Genomic DNA, 20,188 nt, shown 5'->3' with positions numbered 1-20,188 from the left:
GTGTCTGCCTTTGTAATGTGTCCATCATTAGAATAATGCATATTTGATGAAAACTTGCAATAAATAATATCTTGGACACAGTTTCCAGTCGTTGATTGATGTGCATATTATTTTGTCTACAGTATTTAACTGACGTGTCTCAATTTTTCCAATATCCAAGGGGCACACAGAGTATAGTAATGGAGAATTCAGATGACCTATTTTCAGTTTCTCTTGCAGAAATAAAAGATTCACTAAGTTGTAATTCTGTACAAGGAAAAGCAGCATAATTCACCCGCAAATCCAAGCGCACCAATTTTCAGAAATGCTTAAAGACCAGCACACACAGTATATCAAACAAGAATCTGACCGTTTTTCATATTTTTAAAAACACTTCAATTTACGGGTGCACATAAGAGAAAGTGAGAACAGCATCACTTCATTTGCAGTGGTCGAAGCATGATTGCACATGGTGACTTTGAGATTTATTGTGCACCAAGAGGTTTGTCCCCATCCTAGTGATGTCAGATGGCTCACCAGCAGAACAATCTTTGTTTCTCTGTAAGAAGTGGCAGACAAAAATTAAATATACAGAGTGCCGGATATTTTAGCTTTTACTGTACGACTGAGATGAGTCTAACCATGTTTCTTCCTAGGTTAGTGTGGATATGGGTCTTTACCTGTAGCTGGTGAATCAGACGCCCTCAGGTAGCATCCTGTGTAAGCTCCAAGTTGCAAGCTCTGTAGTCAATGAGGAGGAAAGCACCTTTTTCCCATATTCCTGTAAAAGTCACCTATGGCCATTTCATTCTCCAAAGTTATGCTGATAAAATGATTTATTTTGAAAAGTGACCAGTACCTGAGTGAAATGGCTCCTCCCTTAAGGGCACAGAACAAATATGGGTGCAGCTTTTTTACTTGTGTTTAGCAGAAGAAAGTTGTAAAGATAAGGAAAAGATGAACAGTGGGGAAATGTATATACTTTATACAGATATACCTGGTTTTGTGTATGACAGGACTTCTACAACTCTGCCTACTTTTGACCTGTTGTCAAGAACTGCCTAAAGCACATGACCACTTGCAGCCTCTTCCCAATCCAGTTCATTTGAAAATGGTGACTATTTTTTGAAACACAGAAGCTTGCATAATTCTGGCTGTTCTGCATGCAGCAAAAAGGGATTTATACCAAACTGCCTGGTTTATCCTTTTAGCTACTATCTAGAGCAGCTATTGTACCTGAGTCCTACACCAGATTTTTCCCAGACAACTCATGTAGCAAAACATAAAGTGCAAGCTGCATATTGCCTACATATATATTTGCAAGCAGTCTAATATTCTGAACCCAATTGTTTTTGTATGGGACTTTTGGTGCAAGTAAATCAATACTAACAAACTTTTAAGAACATGCACTCAATGACTCAGATGAGCACTAAACATATCAACCCTTTTTCTACTAAAGCCTCTCTCGCTCAATGTGATGGAGAGTGCCTGGATTAAAAGCATGACTAAGTTACATTTATTGTTATACCCAGAACTCGCTTTGTAGCACAAACATCAAAGGCTTAATGGACATGCTCCAATTTATTTATTTTTTGAGCTTGTATATTAAAAATCTAATGCTTCTGGATATTACATTATCTTTGCAACTTGAAAATGAACGGTAGTATACCCTTTAAAAAAATTTGCACCCCTAAAAAGCTCCATTTAGCCAGGCACTGTGCAAGTATGAATTGGAGCTCTTCAGTAATAGAACACAGAAAAGCAGGGGCACAAGAATGCTTTTCTTGAAAATGAAAAAGTGGTGTGTTTTTTCTCATTTGAAGGAAGTAAAATTGTTTATTTTGGAGATAAAACAAAACAAATTATAGCATCTGACCTTCATGCTTACAAATGCTCAGGCAAATCTCCATCTTGGTCCTACAGCTGAAGAACTATAGAAGAAGCAGGTAGCCCCTGCACAGTTGAGGAAGGCTCTAAGGCTAAGGAGGCTTATTAAGTGATCTTGCCAGAAAGGTGATTTCAGTTTTTTTTCAAATGAATGTGAAGTGTAGGGGACTGGAATAAAAGTTAATGCCCACCATGAGAGTGGAGCTAGGGATCAATATATTGGCAGGATCCCACAGAGCTACTCAATGCAGAATAAAACAGGTAATTTGTCCAGGACTCCCCTGGAGGGGAAAAAATAAATAAAATAATACTAATTACAAAAATAAAAATAAAAGAGCACCTTAAGAAGTCAGGTGTCCAAGTGGGAGATCTTCACATCATTATAACACGGTGTGGTAATAACACACTCCTAGCCTTTCTGCCCCTAAATCAATTTTACTAGGTTATTGATTGATGACTGTCAGGAAAGCTTCCAATTTCTTGCCTACTTTGACCAATGCACTGTCAAAAAAAATAAATCTTTTTTATTATTATTTTAGTCAATTAAATTTCAGTGCACACACATGCAGAGTAAGTCTCTAAAACAGGGCCACAGAAATTGAGTCTTTGATGTTCCTTTACAGAATATTTTGCAAAGGTGATTGTAATCGTTATATCTTCAATTAATATAACAGACCAAACTCCTAAATAGTTTGGGGGAAATACTTCAAGAAAAGATTGATTTGGAACAAATTCATCCCCTCCCCCCAGTAACAAAGGTCTTAAAGTAAACCGTAAGCTGCATGTTTGGCCATAATGAAACGTCACACCTCAGGCCATTATGAGCCACAAAACCTCAGCAGAGGTTATGGTACTCTAGGGTGTACCTACAGAGCACAGATTTGTTAACTCATGTTATGATAACCATTACTTGAGAGAACTTTATTTCCAGTGGTAAGAGACTTTTACAGATGGTAAAAGGATAAGGTTGCATATACTTCTGTGAAGAAAAATCAAGTTACCCAAGACTTATTGACTAATGAACATTCTAAAGGAACAGACTAATATCCTCTGTGTAAGTACTATGCAGATAGGAAGAGCTTAAAGTTTTGCTTATCGGTCACCACACTTTACTCTCTACATTACCTAACTAAAAACACAAACAACAACAACAAGAAAAAAAAAAAAAAAAAAAAAAAACACGAAAGAAATGAGAGACTATTGTCTCTCATATTGTTTTTGCTAATTCCTTAGTGAAGTGTTGAGCACTCATGCCAGATGTTAGCTACTTGTACCCATCAGAAAACCATGAATAAATATTTCTTCTAAGCCATCCATCAAGTGCCTAATCATCCAAACAGGGAGGAAAAAAAAAAAAATAGAACCTATTCCATGAATCACTTCATTCTCTTTATAGCAGCAAAAGTTCTTCTCTTTTAATTTGTTTTGTTGTTGTTTGTTTTCTAACCTGAATAAAAGAGCTAGCCAGGGGAAACAGATGACAAAAGGAAGGCATGTGGGAGACTGGAAAAAGAAGTCTTGATTTCCCACCAAAATCCAGATGGCTTGCTTGATTTAGATAGCCTGTGGTTTCCCGCGCTCCAAGTAGGTGCTTTGATTACCCTGCTCTTGGTGTAGCTGGGGGCAAGGGTACGGAGGAGAAGATGCAAGGAGCACTTCTCTCTCTGTGAGGAACTTAAGGAAACATTTTGAAAATCCTGAAAGAATTTCTCAGGATAGAGATATTGCTTCCAGCACTAGTCTACAGCTCAGTTCTCCACTTGTTTTATCTCATTGCCACCAAGGTTCAAGGAAATAAAGCAGACATTTTACTTCTCAGCCAAGAGAAATTAGAATTAAGTGGGCTATTGAAATTGCCATTTGTTAGGATTCTTTTCTTTTGGAAAAGTTTGAGTTTGTGTGTACATCTTCATTTTGTGTAATACATTCAAGAGCTATGTGAAAAATAATGACTTGTTCAGGGTAAAAATATTTTCCTCTGGGAAATTTAGCAGACCTGGTATTTGGCTTTCTGTTAGAAGTTTTACATTAGAAACAGAGTAGTGGATGTCTCTGATTTTGTAAAAAAAAAAAAAAAAAAAAGACAAAGGAGTAGATTAAGTGCAACTGTCAGAAGCATAGTAAAAACACCTGCCATACAGAAATGTTTAAGCATATATGAAGGGGGTCTTTCATTGCATTTAACACAAGACTTTTGGAAAGCATATCAGCCATGGAGCTATTCCAAGCATTAAGTAATGAACAAAGTGAAGGCATAATTTCAAAGCATTTTTGAGGATATGCACCTCAGTACAGATGATGCATCAAAATATCTTCTGGCCTAGACTTTCACCAGTTCTCTTACTTTAGTCTTTAAGGATCAGCTAAGATATTAGTAGACATGACTTCTGCAGGATAAGCATTGCATATGCACCTGCCAGAGCACCGAAGACTGTCAAAAAGAGGTTTAAGACAAATTTATTTGCCTTGTCCAATAACATAATATCTTCTTCAGCAGAGAATGCCAGACCCATTTCTGAGAAGTACTTGAGACATCATACATTTATCATAGTGCTTCTGTTTTCTTTCTAATGAATCACTCTCAGCCTCCCCTTCTTCCTCCCCTCCTCCTTGTCAATGGAAACAAGCAACAAAACCCTCACATACCTTTGTAGGCTGAGGCTTTCAATTCATGGGTTGTGTATAGCTTTATACTTTCAACTTCCCCCTGCAGAACAATGAACCATAAAACAAAGTAATACCTTTCCTTCTCCCTCAAGGTACTTCCTATCGTGTTGTTCCAACTAGAAGTGGAATAAAATATTTAAACAAGCAAACGAACACAAAAGAAGGAAACAATGCAAGGCTAAACAGAGGAGCCCTTCTTACAGCAATTTCACCATTATCAAACAGTCCAAGCTTCCCCTGTGCATCAGTTCTCCATCACATATCCACATGTGGTATGTGGTAATCAAAAGAAACCAGAAGGCATTGCCTTTTTTTTGGAATGAAAACTGGTCTTACCTCATGAGACAGAGGCATACAGCAATGCAGGTACTCAGCAGAAAAATACCTGGAAGCAGACAAAGGGTACTTTACAGTCACATGTCAAAACTCCCTTAGAGGAGTGCAAAAAGCACTCGATAAATAATATTGCAATAGTATTATATTTTTCATTTTAGAATGTGGGGAAAAAAATGTTGGTGTAAGTGTACACCTATGTATAAAGCATCAGCAGTGAAGGGCTCTGAAGAGAGGTTTTCACCTTTTTTGTATGATTTCTCTGTGTCTGATAGCAAATACAAGCATTGCCCATCAGGGCTGATTTCCGTCATCCTAAGCCTCTGTTGTTCAGAGAGAAAACAGGCAGCTTCCTACAGCCCCTCTAAGTCTAGTGGGCTGAATTGGGAGGTAGAAAAAAAAAAATAGCACAAAGCATCAGACCTTAGCACCCTTCAGTGTAATAAACATTTAAATAGAGGGAAGAGGCAGAATGAAAGAACGATGTGCCCATGGCTGACTTCTGTATTTCCCAGTGATCAGAAATCTTCATGATAAAACACCATTTCTTTTAGTATTTTCAGTTTCACGCTGAATACTTCAACGCCTAGACTTAGTGAAGCCTGCATCATGCATCTCTTTTCTGAGAAACACAGACCTCAAACTAGAGATCCCAATTAACCCATGCTCCTCCTGAACATTTCTGCCATGTTGGCAGTATCCAAACCAGAAATACCTGAAAAGGAGAACTAATGCTCCACCTGTCAAGAATTCAAGCTGATGTGGCATCTGTAGATGGATCTTGGTTTCTCCGCCGAAACCAGCGCATTAAGTACATTCCAGGAACTCCTGGGTCAAATAATTTCAGTGCATCTGTACGCTGGGAACAGTACTCAAAACCATTCAACCCTGCTTAGGTTCCCCCGCTGCTGGTCTGGAAAATGCTTGTAGTTGTTTTGACTTCACGCAGAACGTAAGTTTTGACTGAACTTGCAGCTGGAAGTGCTGCCCAGCTGATATTTGCCTCTTGCACACTCCGCATATGGTACATTTGCACATTCTTACTGTACCTTTGCTATCTCCAGCCTTTGCTGAAGTCTCCTGGAAAGATTAATGGGGCTCCATTCTTCAGCACTGTCATTTCAGCACCTTTTATAAAGGTCATTTGCACTTAAAAATGAGGCAGTTAGAAAACAGTTAAGCATCCCTGGCAGAATGACTTTTAGGTCACAGGATGCATAAGGCCTCGGCTCAGGCATGCGTCACTCCCATAAAAACCTAGTAATTTACTGATAACTAAAATTGGTATAAAAATTCATGCATGCAAATGAAATAGAAAACAGAAGTATTTTAGGAGGATAACATCCCTTATTACAACCCTGTATATGCCTGGGACAAAGCTGACAAGTTTCATGGTGAAAATATTACATTTTATGGTTAGTCACAGATTAATGAGAAAACACTTTTAAGTGTGGTTTTAATATTGAGAAATTAGCAGAGATTTAACGGTCCTTATTTAGTGGAGTTAAGCAAAAGAAGAAAGCCCTTGAACAACTACAAACATCAGTTTGTGATCTGTGCCTCATTAATTCCTTTCACACAGCTAGAAAGAGGGTGAAGCACAGACAGCATCCAGCAACAAGTGCCTTTGTATGAAGATTGATTTTTTTGTTTGGCTTTTAATGCAGAATGTGAAGAGAATCCGTGGAACCAGAATCCCAATAAACTGAATTGACCTAGCCTAAATTTTATTCTGGAAAACCACAAAGCCAGCCACCCAAAGCAAAACACGGATCTGATGCAATGTGCACAGAAGGCAGACAAACACCAATTCATTGCAGTAACTGTTAACACTTTTTCCCATCTTTGGAAGATCATGTCGGTGTCATTCACTAGGAAACAGTTGAAAATTGTTGAGGTGAAATATAAATGTTGCCTCTCTCAACACTGAAGTGTCATTTACAACTATAAACTTGACAGTGCCGCATTCCTATCTGTCACCTCAAAGAGTTATGCCAAGTTGCAGCTTCTAGGTTTAGCTTCACCCCCTAACAATGCAATGAAAAAGTACATGGTTCCCTTCCAGAAGGGGTAGCAAAAAAGCCTCTACGGAGTGAAGCATGGAGGTTTCCATCTCCAAGACCACAGGATTTCAGGAAGTAGCAACTTCACCCTTACTGCATGGACCAGCCATAAAACTGGTGACTGGCTGCATAGCTACTGCACCTAGGATTTCCAGAGATTTGGCAGCCAATTTTTGGAGATATGGGAATGTACCTTGTACTATATGGCCTTGTACCATATCCTTTCAACCCCCCCTACATCTGTGAGGATCACACAGAATGCGTGTTTGCAAGCCCTATATCTGCATAGGAGAACCCTTGTGCCTTCCTCTTCCTTTGAAAGACTGATGCCCCCCAAATAAGATATTAACTTAGATCTTTCAACAGCTGTATGTGTTAACACCATCTCTATGGTTCTGGATAAATGAAGGCAGGAAGAAATTCACATTGTTCAAATCTGTGTCCTGCCTAGATCAGTTAGGACACACCATGTTGCAATTTAAGTGCCTATTTAAATGCCACTGCTTTTGATTTATAATCAAAGAAGTGCTTTATGGCACCAAAATTGATTTGTCATTAGAAAATTTTGATTTGCTGGGTAGGGGGAGAAGAAATTTTCTTTAGATCAGGCTTCCAACAACGAGAAACCTACCAGAGAAGTGATCACTGGGGACTCTAAGAATCTTTTTGGTTCCTCTGGTTCCTTCCAGGTGGATTTTTATAGCAAAGTCACAGAGACAAAGCAACCAGCTTGATGTGCTTGTCTGACTCCAAGCAGGGGGGATGAACCTGAGCCTCCCACAAACTTGCTGCCTGCTTTAGCAGCAGGAACTTAGTTGTTTATCTAGGAATTTATAGAGAGACAAGAATAGCAGTCAAGCAGTTCAACATCCATCTGAATTGCAGGACAATGACTACTTATATTCTATTATTACATCCCAAATGATTAACACTACCCATACGCTAACAGCTATTCCAGCATATGTGCTTCTCTGTCACCATATTATCCCCATTTTACAAGCTTTACGATATTAGTAATTCTGCTCACAAGAGCTAGTTTTACTGTACAATTTAAAATTCCAACGACATATTTGCATGTATGTGTTACCACTGCATTACGCAAGTGATTAATAGGAAGACTTACACACTTGGATATGGTGGTATGCACCCTTCATAAGGTGCTTTCCTCTTGCCTAAGTGCTCTGGATAAGATGGAGTCCAACAGAACACATTATAATTAAACAAATCTATCATTTTTTGCAGTTATACTTATGTTCTTAAGTTAGATTAAAACACGGCTCAACAGATTCTTATCATTGACATCACTGGTTCAAAAGTATAGCCAGGTCAGTCCCTTGCTGCTCTACTTTTCCCCATCACTGATTTCTTTCTTTTTTTTTTTTTTTTTTCTTTTTTTCCCCCAGAGAAGAAATACTAAAATATGGTACTTGAACAGAGCTCTTAGGCTCTTAGTCTGAATGAGCACAGGGAGGCACTCGAAGGAGAGAAGGCTAGGATGAAAATAAGGACAAGGGACATGTAATGATCACCAGGCAAGGGCACTACTTATTTTGTTATACAGTGATTTAAGGCACCCTAAACAAGCCCTTCCAGTTTTCAAATCCACTTCTTATATATAGCACTACTAGCAAATCAAATCATTCAAATGTTTGCACAAAAGGGATGTGCAAAAGGTTTGAAGACATTAGCAGTCATAAATCCAGATACTATAATGCACAGACAAAGAATATTTCTCACCCTGCACACAGTGTTTGCTCACTCCAGATAGGAACTCAATACCTGCTATGAGAAAGCTTCAAATCAGCCCCTGTATTTCAAGGCAAATGCTGTGGGTCAGACAGTGAGCAGTTAAAGTGCTGTAAATCCTCAAATGAGTCCACAATAATTTATCTCCTCTCTTCACACAGAAGATGGTTCAGGAGTTACTAAGATTAAAGGTTAAGGTTTCAAAGGCTTCCCTTTAAAGGAAAAAGCCACAGAACAAAACCCAACACTTCCCACTCAAATTGAGATACTAAAAATTGAATCCCAGTTTTCAGGGTCTGGATGCTCAGGAGTTTTGGAAGATTCAACCCAGTCATGAGACTCAAGTTGGGTGTTTTGAAGCAGCTGAAGTCAGTAGTTATTTCAGATTTTTTTCTGCTGAGAGGCTGTAATCAGAAAGGTTATTCCACAGACACCTGAGTCCAGTCAGGTCCGAACATCAAACAAAATCACAGCTGACTCTTGAACTGTCTTTTACAGTTTGTCCTCAGCTCCCCCCTCTCCAAGCGACTACTTCCAAAGCTACTACAAGTTACTACACTCTGCTACCCAAATGCTCTCTGCCTGCTACCCCGGCTCCCTCCTCAGGCCTGCACTGACCATGTCCATCCTTGCAGAAAGTTATTCCCTCCCCAGGTCATTCAGCGTCAGATGCAGCAGTCTGCCCCGAGACTCCCCACCAGCTTTTTTTCCTGCTTACTGCTAAACCAGAGGGTTTGGAAAGTATTACATAGCCCTAGGTGCCAGTCTCACTCTCATCAGAAAGGGCAGATCCTACTAACAAGGTCTTCAAGATGATCTATGAGTGCCTTTATGAAAACAGCATTCAGAGGTAGAAATGAATGCCCTGGTAATCTAAAGACAGGTAATATCTCCACTGCATAAATATTAGAGCACCAGATTATGTAGGTTATATCAATCAGTTTGATGGAATAAAATAGGTTATATCCAGAGTCATTTTAAAAAAAAGTTTCCACATGTCATTTAACAGACAACTTCCTTCTTCTCCTGTTCATACTCCTGAAAGACCAAGCAGAACAGATTATCAGTTTCAATTTGAGCTAGCCCTGCCAGGCTGTAGTAGCTCAGTGAATCTCTTCTACATTCATCACTTTTCTGGAAACTGCAGGGGATTTTATGTGGAGTACTCTTAACGTAGCCATGTGCTGCGGGTAACAAATATGCCTTGACCCATCTCTCATCCACATGGGAACCCCAGCAGGTTTGGGAGATGAACCTCTAGCATGAAGAGCATCACAGGCTTTTCTCAGGTACATGCTAAGATCTCAGTCAAACAACAATATTAGGGGGTCTTTCATCAAACATCCAGAGCAGCCATTAAAACGTGATATCCCTCCATGCAACAGATGCAGAGTTAGTGTTGCATACATCCAATGCCGAGAAAAACCTCCTTTCTGCCATCTCAGTCTCTTCTTCAACAGAGGAAGACTTCAATCCTTTTAGTTGTCTTTACCCACTCTTTTGCACCTATAAAAGGTCTTTCACATGTACTTATAGTTAAAAGACAGGACACGCTGCTCATTAAAAAAAAAAAACCCTCCAGCCTGCCATCATATTGAACAGAAAACATCCAGGGAAGAATAAAACAATCAGCTATGGGGTAAAAAATAAATAAAAATAAAATATTCCACTTACCACAGACATGAAGAACTCCAGACTGATGGGCTTTGTTGCTTTCCTTAAATATACTGCTACTCCTTGACACTCACAACAGTTCACAGTACATCCACAGTGCTTCCCAGTCAGTCTGGCTTAGTGCCTGCTGCATCAGGAATAATAAAGCATAGAAGCAGGTGAATAGTCTGACTGAGATTGTAAACAGCTGCCTTTAGCAGAAAAGAGCTGCTGAACTGTAAAGAGGTGTGGTGAAGTAGCAGCTTTCTGGAATTAATGGAGTGACCGTAACACTTCAGCAGATGGTTTGTATTGATAAAAACAATCTTATCTTTTGGGGGTAAGGAGGAGATGAATATGGTGTCCACTTCATGTGCAGAATAAAAGGCTTCACTGAAACACAGTACAAATATCCTCTTTTGTAGTGTCAAGAGACAAGACATGAAAGTTGTGTTGTTTTTTTCAGGAGTCATGTGGTGAACAGGAAGGACAACAAGTGTGACAACAGGGTCAAACAATACCAGTATTGAAATTAGAACTGAAAACAGATCTGAAAGCAGATCCAAAATTAGGTGTTAGAGCTACTTGGGTAATACATTCTGCTTTAGATCTTGTAAATACTTATGTAGGTACTTAGCTTTAAACACACACAAAGTGTCCTGGCTTTCAATAGAGCTATTCATGTGTTTAAAGGCCTGGAGCTTTAGAGTACTTACTCCTTGGGTCTGGGATTAGCTAAAATTTATAGCACCAGTAATTCTCAAGAAAGGAACAATCACTTGTCTGGTCCTATTTATACCAGCATTTCCTCCAGGTGGAGGGAATTCCTTTAGAACAGAAATTAGTTATACTAAAAAGCCAAATGATCTCTGTAATACTGCTGTGGCCTGCAACCAAAATAAACTGGAAAAAGATCAAGACCACAGACATAAAACTGGACTAAAATGAAAGAATATTGGTTTGGTTTCATTTCCCCATTTCTTCCCACAATAGCCCATTATAGCTCATCATTTAGAAGGATGGATAGCACTCCAAAATGCTAACAGAAACAACATGCTACCGATAAAAAAACAGAAGCATTTATTTCCAACACTGTAGGAAGGACTTCAGTGGCAATTTCACTTCAAGGATTTTGTCCTTTATTGTGCTATCTACATCTGTATTGATACTTGTTGCTGGGAATATGGGATGTAAAAAGATACAAATCAATCTATGTTTATTTATTTATTTATTTATTTTACTTCACTTAATGAGTTCAAAACTCACTGGACATTCTTCCACCTAGGAGGACTTTTTTTTTTTTTTTTTTTTTTTTTAATGAACAAGAGTTTTTTTGATGCAGACTTTTCTAATTTGGGGGGAACATTTGGGAGGCAGCTCCCACTAACCAGGTTTGCTGTCATTCCCCTTCTACTGTAAGAGACCCTTAATTTGGGGGTGGACAACAAGGGGCTCATCATACAACTGTGTGTACTGATACCCCATCCCCCAGGGCTAAAACTGATGCTTTATTTCAGCCATCTCCAGGCTGAAACAGGTAACCCCATATCCAACAATGGTTACCTACTTAAACTTCGTAGCGTAACCCAGACTGGGAAGCATGGATGTTGTTGGGTATCATGGCATACTTTACTTCTTCAGGACTGACTGCAAGAATTGCTGAATCAATATTTTTTTTGCCTGTGTAAGATTTCCTGTATTTCTGTCTTTCAGAACAGTATGCATCAATTCACGTGGTGATATGAAAAAATGCAGCAGTTAGCATTTTAACCCATCCACAGAACGAAAAAAAAAATACATAAACAATTTATATGGATACTTTATTTTTCATCTGGTGTTCTAGGATAAATATATTGGATAACTGGGCTGAGAAGATTGTCTTCTGCCCATTGTATTTTCCAGTATCTTTGTAATCTGTATTAAAAATAAACCTGAGGTAAGAATCACTTTATAAGCAAATGCCAAGTCACACAAAATGGTAGTGAACAATTTGTGCCGATAAGGTCTGGCGGGAGTTTATTGACTCCAGAAGGCTTCATCACAAAAATTAATATTTAATCCTCTAAGGACAAAATATTTCCCATTTCTAAAAATATCTCCTTTTACACTTTAAGTTGAAGAAAACAATCCCCAAACTCTGTTCTCAGCAACTTTTGTGTCAGAGACAGAGTGAAAGCCATTGAAAGCTTCACTCTCCCTCTAACAAGGTTAATCACTTTAACAACTTCCATGACATTTACCAGTTCTAGTACCTTCCCACTTGAAGCTTTTCGGTGCCTCATTCATTGAAAAGGTAGGAAGTTCACTCCATATTTCTTTTTAAGTAAACCAATAAAGCTGTTGACTCCCCCCCACACAGCTGGAGAGCCGTCAGTCACCACAGCTGTTATTTTGTCAAAGCCACCAAAGCAATTCACAGTGCCCTTCACAGGATTAAAAATAAAATCCTTTTTTATAGTGCCGTGCAGGGATAAGAGCCTCAGTCATTCCTCATGAACCTTAAAATCCTTGTTAATCATATAAAAAATATCAACAGTTGATTTAAAGTACAGCAGTTACTTCTGCACTTTTCACCAAGTGCCAAAGAATAAACAACTCCATTATCCATTTCCAGTTTCAGATTTTCAGCCAAAATCACACATATAGCTAACTCAGGTGGCATTTGTCACGAGAGGGACACGGATTCAATTTCTGTTGTTGTTACTAGTGCTTTCTCATCTTCAGGCACTGTGACAGATGCTACGGCATTGCTATATGACAAATTCTGCATCAGCTAAATCTATCCTTTGGCTGCACGACTGATACATTTTACAATGTTAGATGCAGTAGTTTTCTGGCATGAAATCCTGGCTTCCTTGAAGTAAAAGGCAAAAATCCCATATCCTTCAAATCTTGAACACAGCCAGGCTTTCACCTCTGGCTTATGCCATCCCCATATTGTTGAAGCTCTCACTCTGAAGCGCGAGCATCTCTGTCACTGACAAGCAAGCTCCGCTTCCTCTATGTTCATTAGATTTCTCCAGTCTTAATGAAAATAACCTGTCACAGCCGGCTGCGGACCTTCTGCCCATGAATAACAGGCCCAGTAGGTCTGTGCTACAGAAGCTCAAGATGTATGTTTTTTTCCTCTCCTGATACTACATCTGTCTAAAAGCTCTTTTTTTTTTTTTTTTTTTTTTTTTTTTTTTTTTTTTGACTCACTCCACCTCCTGTCTGTTATAACTTTGCTCACTCGTAAAGCAATGATGGCCATTCGGCTGTTAAATGACCTTGCCCACAGCTAGTCTCTATTGGCTTATTAGAAACCAACCTTAGGAGCAAACCCACATTTCCCTCAGATTTGACTGGGAGAATGATGGCTGAATTATCAAACTGTCTAAAACCTTACTGTGACCTGGAAAGTGCCTATATACCCTTCTTAGCTTATATCTTAACAGTAGATGTCTCAGTGAGTGAGGAACTGAGCTCTAGAGTAAACACTCTTGCTGGAGTTTGCCCACCCCTGTCAACATTTGTTTAAAAATATGTCGACATTTTGGACAAGGTTACAAAGATTTCCCTTTTGAGCAGAAAAAAAATGTGCTGGATGAATCTGTGAGTGCCAATTCTGTTTCCATTTGCATCCTTTGCCATTTTTTTGGCCTGTGGCTCACTTCTGAGAAGGCTGGAGAAAAGAAGGAAAGGTCACCAGAATGGCAGTAGGTTACAAAAAGATGGAACTAGCATGATGCACTGCACGCCAGCAGCCAGAAAAGGATGCAGAAGGGAGTGTGGACCTGTACTGTGAATCCTTGAACCTTGGCTGAGGAACACCCAGTCAGGACAGTTTAAAGATTTAAAGTGGGGACAAAGATCTCCTCTTCCCCATTCTGAGTATGTGTTGTTGTTGTTGTTTTAAACACAATACTTGATAAAATATAAATGTCTCCATGCAGTCTTTTTATTATTATTATTTCAGTGGTGATTAAAATTAATTAAAAAAATACGTTGTATTATTATAAGTGCCTATAGCACTTATAATTCAAATGCTGCCAGTACATGAAAACCCAGACTTAGAAATGATAGAGAATAATACACAGTAAATTTATCAACTCTTACTGGCTGGCATAAAGCAAAGAAAAACAACTAAAACAGAAGAAGTATAAATGAAATTAAATTGATTTTTATAATTATTTAAACAATCCAAGGTTTTCAAGGTAATAAGTAAGAGTATCTTGCTTTTAACGATAGGATTTTTTAAGACCCAAGACTAACTCTTTTTCCTCAGAACTGTACTTTGAAATATCAAAAGATGAGAGGGACACCTTTCAGCATTAATAAACTGTGAGATATTTATGAGAATTAGCCTGGCATCTTCTTTGAAGCACAAGACCCCTGAGATGAATATGATAGGTACAACGCATACCTATTGTCAGCATGAGAGATGTTTCAGAATTTGTGATGTGGCGTAATTCCAAGGGCACGTTGGCACACAGCAATGAACGAACTCACTGCAGTTCAAGACACGCCTGACATTAATCCTCACAGCAAGACTAGCCCAAATGAGGATGCTGAAGTCAGGGCAGGCTTCTGGGGAGGGCAGTTGTGTCTATGCAGGCACATTAGCACATACTGTTATTTGATGGCACCGTAAAGTGCTCCAGCAAAGGAAGCAGAATGAAACAGAAACTCACCTTTCTAGCAAGTGTGAGAGATGAAGAATGAGAATAAAGTATATAATTATACCTGATTAAAAATGATTACATTTCCATTGCATTATCCATGATAATAGAAAACAGAAAATAGAGGAAGCGCTCTGAATACCACCTATGATTAAAAAAAAATAATGGACTGTCCTTGTCTGACTTCCACTTAATATGAAAGATGAGCTGTTTGGCTTGTAGTATATTGGGCTCTTTTTCTGCACCACACCATGGAGTGCTGAGAACACCAAGAAGAAATCTAAATAACCTGCTCATAAGAAAAAGGAAAAAAAAATGCTGATGACCTTTCAGTATTTGTTGGGAATGAACTGTAAGCAGCAGTTTGAAGATGAAAAGTAATTGGCATTGAGCCTTCTTAATTATTTTTCCAGTTTCAGGCCTTTAATATAGTTCTGACTCTTGCTGACACATCTAAATGAGGTTTACAGAACCTAGAGTGTGAATTCTGTCCTCATTAATGGAGAGAGATGACAGCGCGAAGGCTGCAGGTATTTTTCTCTTCTTTCACCCAGTTTAAATCACCATCCACCCATGATTTAGACTTCATGTGTGTGGGTGGGCCACTGAAATGGAAATCCTTTAAAGCAGCTCCAGGCAAACGTAAAACTGGCAGAAAGACGGCAGGCAAGATGACCCCTTTGAAACATTTTGAGTAACTAATACGTAAAAAGCTGTGACCTCAGTGTCCATCAGAGCATGGTAAAATAAACAACACCAGAGGGAACAAATGATGTGGTTTCCAGGGAAAAAATAAATAAACAAAGCAGAAATCACAAAAACAGGCCAGTCCTCTGAGCAGAGTGTTTACAGATCAGCACTGTCTTTGTGTGGATCAGGAAAAAATATCCTGGCTAAAAAAAAAAAAAAAAAAGAAACAAAAAACAGCTGTTGGAAATCAGACTGGATGATTTGGGGCAGGAATCATAATGACAAACAGGGAACCAGTGGAAGGACACATGCATCTAACTATTACATAAAGATGCTGGAGATCATAATCACCTTCCACATTTCTCAGGTGGCAATGGAGTCCTTAGAGTGCCCAGCTGGCCTCCAAAGATGCTCCTGTTGCTTGGAAAGGAGATACCTTCCTCTCCTGAAGCCTATCGACTCTGGAAGGTATTCATACTTCATCAGCATGGGAGCAGCCATGCCTCTGCTTGGATGCCAGCCTGACAGCCATGTGACCTTCCTGCCCAGAAGTACCTTTCTGAGGAATTTCCCCTCACACAGCTCATGAAGAGAATTAACCTCAACTGGGTAACTAAATTACCTCCATTATGTGAGCTGGATGCCTAAAACTAGACTATGCAAGTACTCGCCTCTCTCTGTCCTTCGTGTAAGTAGCTATAGGTGCTACGGTAGAATGTACCAGCCTGCCCAAGTTATCACCAGTTTATTTAGGCTGTTTACCAGTGGCAGTGGACCAAGGGCAGCAGAGTCTCGAGTGCTGGCTATATTGCACAACAGCAAAAACCCTGTTGTGTGCTCCAGTGGCCAACTTGAGACAGTGTTCAGTTGCCTTGGTTTCACCTTACTGGTGCTGGAGCCAGCTGAACACTGCCTTGTTCAGCTGTGCTGAAGTATGAGAACCTCCTGCCTTTGATTACCTTGTGGCTGGGACATCATTGCCTTTCACAGGTACCATGGCCCAGTGATGGGCAGTGGGCAGAGCTGAGCTCACTCAGAAGCAGCAAACAACCTGCTAGTGCTGGCCATTGTGGAGGAGAGCAGAATGGGGCCATCCGCAGTGGCAACAGGAACAAGCAGGACAGCTTGGTGTAGCAGGAGCGTGAGAACAACTTTTGGGTGTTTTCCAACATTTCCTACTTTTTTTTTTTTTTTTTTTTTTCCAAAACTTCTTTCAACCTTTCTAACCCTTTCTGAGGAAGCAACAGATGAAATTTTGCTGCTGTTTGCTCACCAAGGAGCTCAGGGCAAACCATACTCTTCTGCAATGGAGTGAGCTGCTTTGGTCAGGGAAGGCTGGAAGAAAGCTGCACTTGGACAAGCAGGTAGGTGTCTCACAGCAAATTCAAATAGGGCTAGGGTGTGATAGGGCTACAGAAGTCAAAACTTAATGCTGAAATACAATTTATCATCTATCCAAATACTTGAACAACATACAAGAAGTGCTCAGGAAATAGTAATACATTACAATCACAACCTTCAGTAAGACACTAACAGATGAAATGCTAGAAGAAAGAAAAAAGTTGGAAGATTTAGAAAAGAAAAAAAATAGTTTAGTATCACCTGCCTTTCTGATGCATAACATAGGTTTGAATACCTTTCAATTTTTGTTTCTATCCTATTTGTTTAAAGTATGTGTGTGGGGGAGAAGTACTCAAGAGTAAGACATGCGGCAGGCAGCCTTCAAGACTTTCATGTATTTTGAATAAATGCTGGTCTGGAAGATGCTAGAAAAACCTAATAAGAGATTGCATGATCAACTGAGCTCCTTCATAGCACTTTTGACAAAATGTGGTGTATGTACCAGAAGGAAATAATGTTGAATATCCTCTGCTTGGTTGAATGCTCCAGTATATTCTCATTCACAGAAAATGACTGGGAACAACTGGCATCTCACTACATCTTGCCAAAAGCCCAAAGGGAGCTTCTGTAATGAAATCTCTGCCTTTAGCTTTCCTCCGTATTGAAATGTCAGTGCTGAAAGTGCTACTGTGAGCAGCACATGTAGAAATAGCATCAGCCGAGATGATGGGAGGCATTATTTGGAAGGAGATTATGTCATATGAAAAAATAAAACTAAACAGATAGCCAGCTTGCTGATGCCTGTGCTCTGAAACACAAAACCTGTCATTGCCCAAATCTGTTTGGGCAGAATCAAGAAAATTCTGCCTCTGAGCCAAAGCAGCTCTGTAGAGTGAGCGGGTGCAATGGAGGTTCTTTCTTTCATTCCCCTCCTTCATGTGCGGAAAATTAAAGAGGAGAGAAAGAAAAGAATAATAGAGGATAAATAATATCTTTTTTCTGCTTGTTGGCTTTGCTTGTTTGGCTCTCACAATATGACCCATAGCTGTGAGAGGCAAAGCTGACCATGCAGTTAAATGCCAGAAGCTGGCTTGTTGTGATGTGGTTTTGGGTCCTTGCTGCTCCCAGGAAGGGTGGAATACAGGCAAGACAGTGTGAATGCTGCACACGGTGTCCTTAAAGGTTCAGTGGCTGAGAGGCAGTCCTCAAAACAGGAGATGCTAAAGGACCTGTGAAGAGCATGCTTTTCAGGTGACCCACTGAAAAAACAAGGATAGGAGCTGTGACAGCCCAGTAGGGGATAGGGCTCAGGAAACAGTGAATACTCTTCTCCTACTTCACTCAAAATGGTAAAAATTTATTCTGAAAACTGAGTCTAGTTGGTCAAGGTTTAATTTGTTTTCCTTCCTTGTACAATTTTTTAGACGTTATTCCCATAAGAATAGAACTAACTTAACTAGATTGTTTTGGTATACATTGGTGTCATCCCTGGAAGGAAAAAATCTCATTTTGTGGCAAAGACCATACATTTATTTTTCTTGTATTTAATATCTACTGTGGTGCTACATCTTAAAAAGCATGCTGCTAAACTGTGCTGCCTGTAAAACAGGCATCAGGAGTTATGTGCACAGTGTGAAATATCCCACAATTTAATTTGCATTTGCACCATTACTGAGACAGTTGTGCAATTATGTGCTGCATTACAATTTTATCTGCAGCCTGGAGATAAGAGGTATGGTGTTTCAGAAAAACCTACAGAGCAACCACAGTCTTTAAAACTGAGTGGCCACTGGAGGCCCTTGACTTCAGAGCTTTGAAAGCATCCTGTTCAAGAGAAGGCAGGGAAAAGAGGCAAAAAGAAAGATGAGCTCAGCACCTTGTGAAAACGAGCCCTTCTAACTTACCTCAAGCTGGACATCCTGAAGTAACAGGCACTTCTGAGAGTTTGTGTCCATGGAAAAATACAGACCTCAGTCTGACTGTAGACCTTGCAATGATACTTGAACATGCACAGTGTGTGCCCACACGGTGGTCAGAGCTGACCAAAAAGTAGACAGAGACCCACCTCCAGCCCTGTCCAGCTCTCTGGGAAGGCAGGGGGCATGGAGGTTGCCGTCCTCCTTAGGCTGCCATCCTGGACTTCAGTAGGTGACACAGAGGAAAGAAGAGGATCTAGCATTGTATTCTCTTGCACCCCTTGCAAACCAAGCCACAAAGTGTCCCTTAATTTGAAGTCACTTTTTTCTTATGATTTCCTATTTTCCCTCAGTTTTACACAATAATGATGATGATTTTCTAATATTAAAGAGACAGTATCATTTATCCTGTGAGGGGAAAGGAAAGGTTTAAGTCCAGCAGAAGGGACATTTAATAACTCTCATGACTTGGACAGCCTCTTCTATTATGGCATGATTTTGCTTGAACTGTGGGGCCAGAGTGCAGCAAAAAGATGTCTGCTACTTGACAGACAAACGGCTGGCATAAAAAACATCCGGTGTGATGTGCACGATCACTTCTTCTAAGGGCAGTGTGGGCTCTTCCTCTCTGACTCAGTTTTATCTCTGAAGGTGAATGCCTACTCACCTGCAATATATTCTGCCTGCAAATTGGCGTGTGCCATTGTAATGGTTCTCATTTTATCTTTTTCTATTAAGCCTGAGGAAAGAAGTTATGAGGAAGAGAGACATTTTTGTTTTCTCTTCAGAATCCCCTATATAAGCAAGAGTTATCAAAGGGCACTGTTTATCATTTGATTTGGAAGTAATTTGCCTTTCAACATTCCCTGCGTATGTCAAGAGGAATAGAGGCTTGCAGGAAAAGGAGATTAAATATCCCCTTATTGTTATTTATTGATTTTGTACAGCTCAGCATAGAAGCTTCATATAACAAAGCCAGCAGCTTAAGAAAGATGACCAAGCCACTTAGACACACAACTGCTGAAACAGAAAAACTCACAAGGCATCACAAGGTGATTGCGAGAGGAACACTTTTCTGCATGCACAAACACCCTTGTGCAGATGCATGCGCTTCTGTGTAAGGGGTGATGAAGCCGTGTGAAGCTGAAACCACCCCTGTGATGTGACAAGCAGCTAGGCAGTTTTGCCTAGTCCTCAGCAGCGGCAGAACTCATGGATACCCATCCTCAAGACATGTCCTCCCAGGATCTGG

At 39.8% G+C, this 20,188-nt stretch overlaps 1 long non-coding RNA gene across 1 annotated transcript; it reads right to left on the bottom strand.

Moving 5' to 3' along the window:
• Positions 1–8,451: 8,451 nt before the first annotated feature.
• LOC118161091 lies at positions 8,452–10,484 on the bottom strand. The gene is made up of 2 exons (XR_004747846.1): positions 10,350–10,484; positions 8,452–9,713 (listed from the first exon to the last, which is right to left on the bottom strand). It is a non-coding gene; the product is annotated as an uncharacterized LOC118161091 (long non-coding RNA).
• Between the last annotated feature and the right edge of the window lie 9,704 nt (positions 10,485–20,188).

This window comes from Oxyura jamaicensis, chromosome 2 (assembly GCF_011077185.1).
Source record: "Oxyura jamaicensis isolate SHBP4307 breed ruddy duck chromosome 2, BPBGC_Ojam_1.0, whole genome shotgun sequence".
Lineage (NCBI taxonomy): Eukaryota > Metazoa > Chordata > Aves > Anseriformes > Anatidae > Oxyura > Oxyura jamaicensis.
The sequence above is the reverse complement of the archived record's forward strand: the minus strand, read 5'-3'. Positions and strand labels throughout refer to the sequence as shown.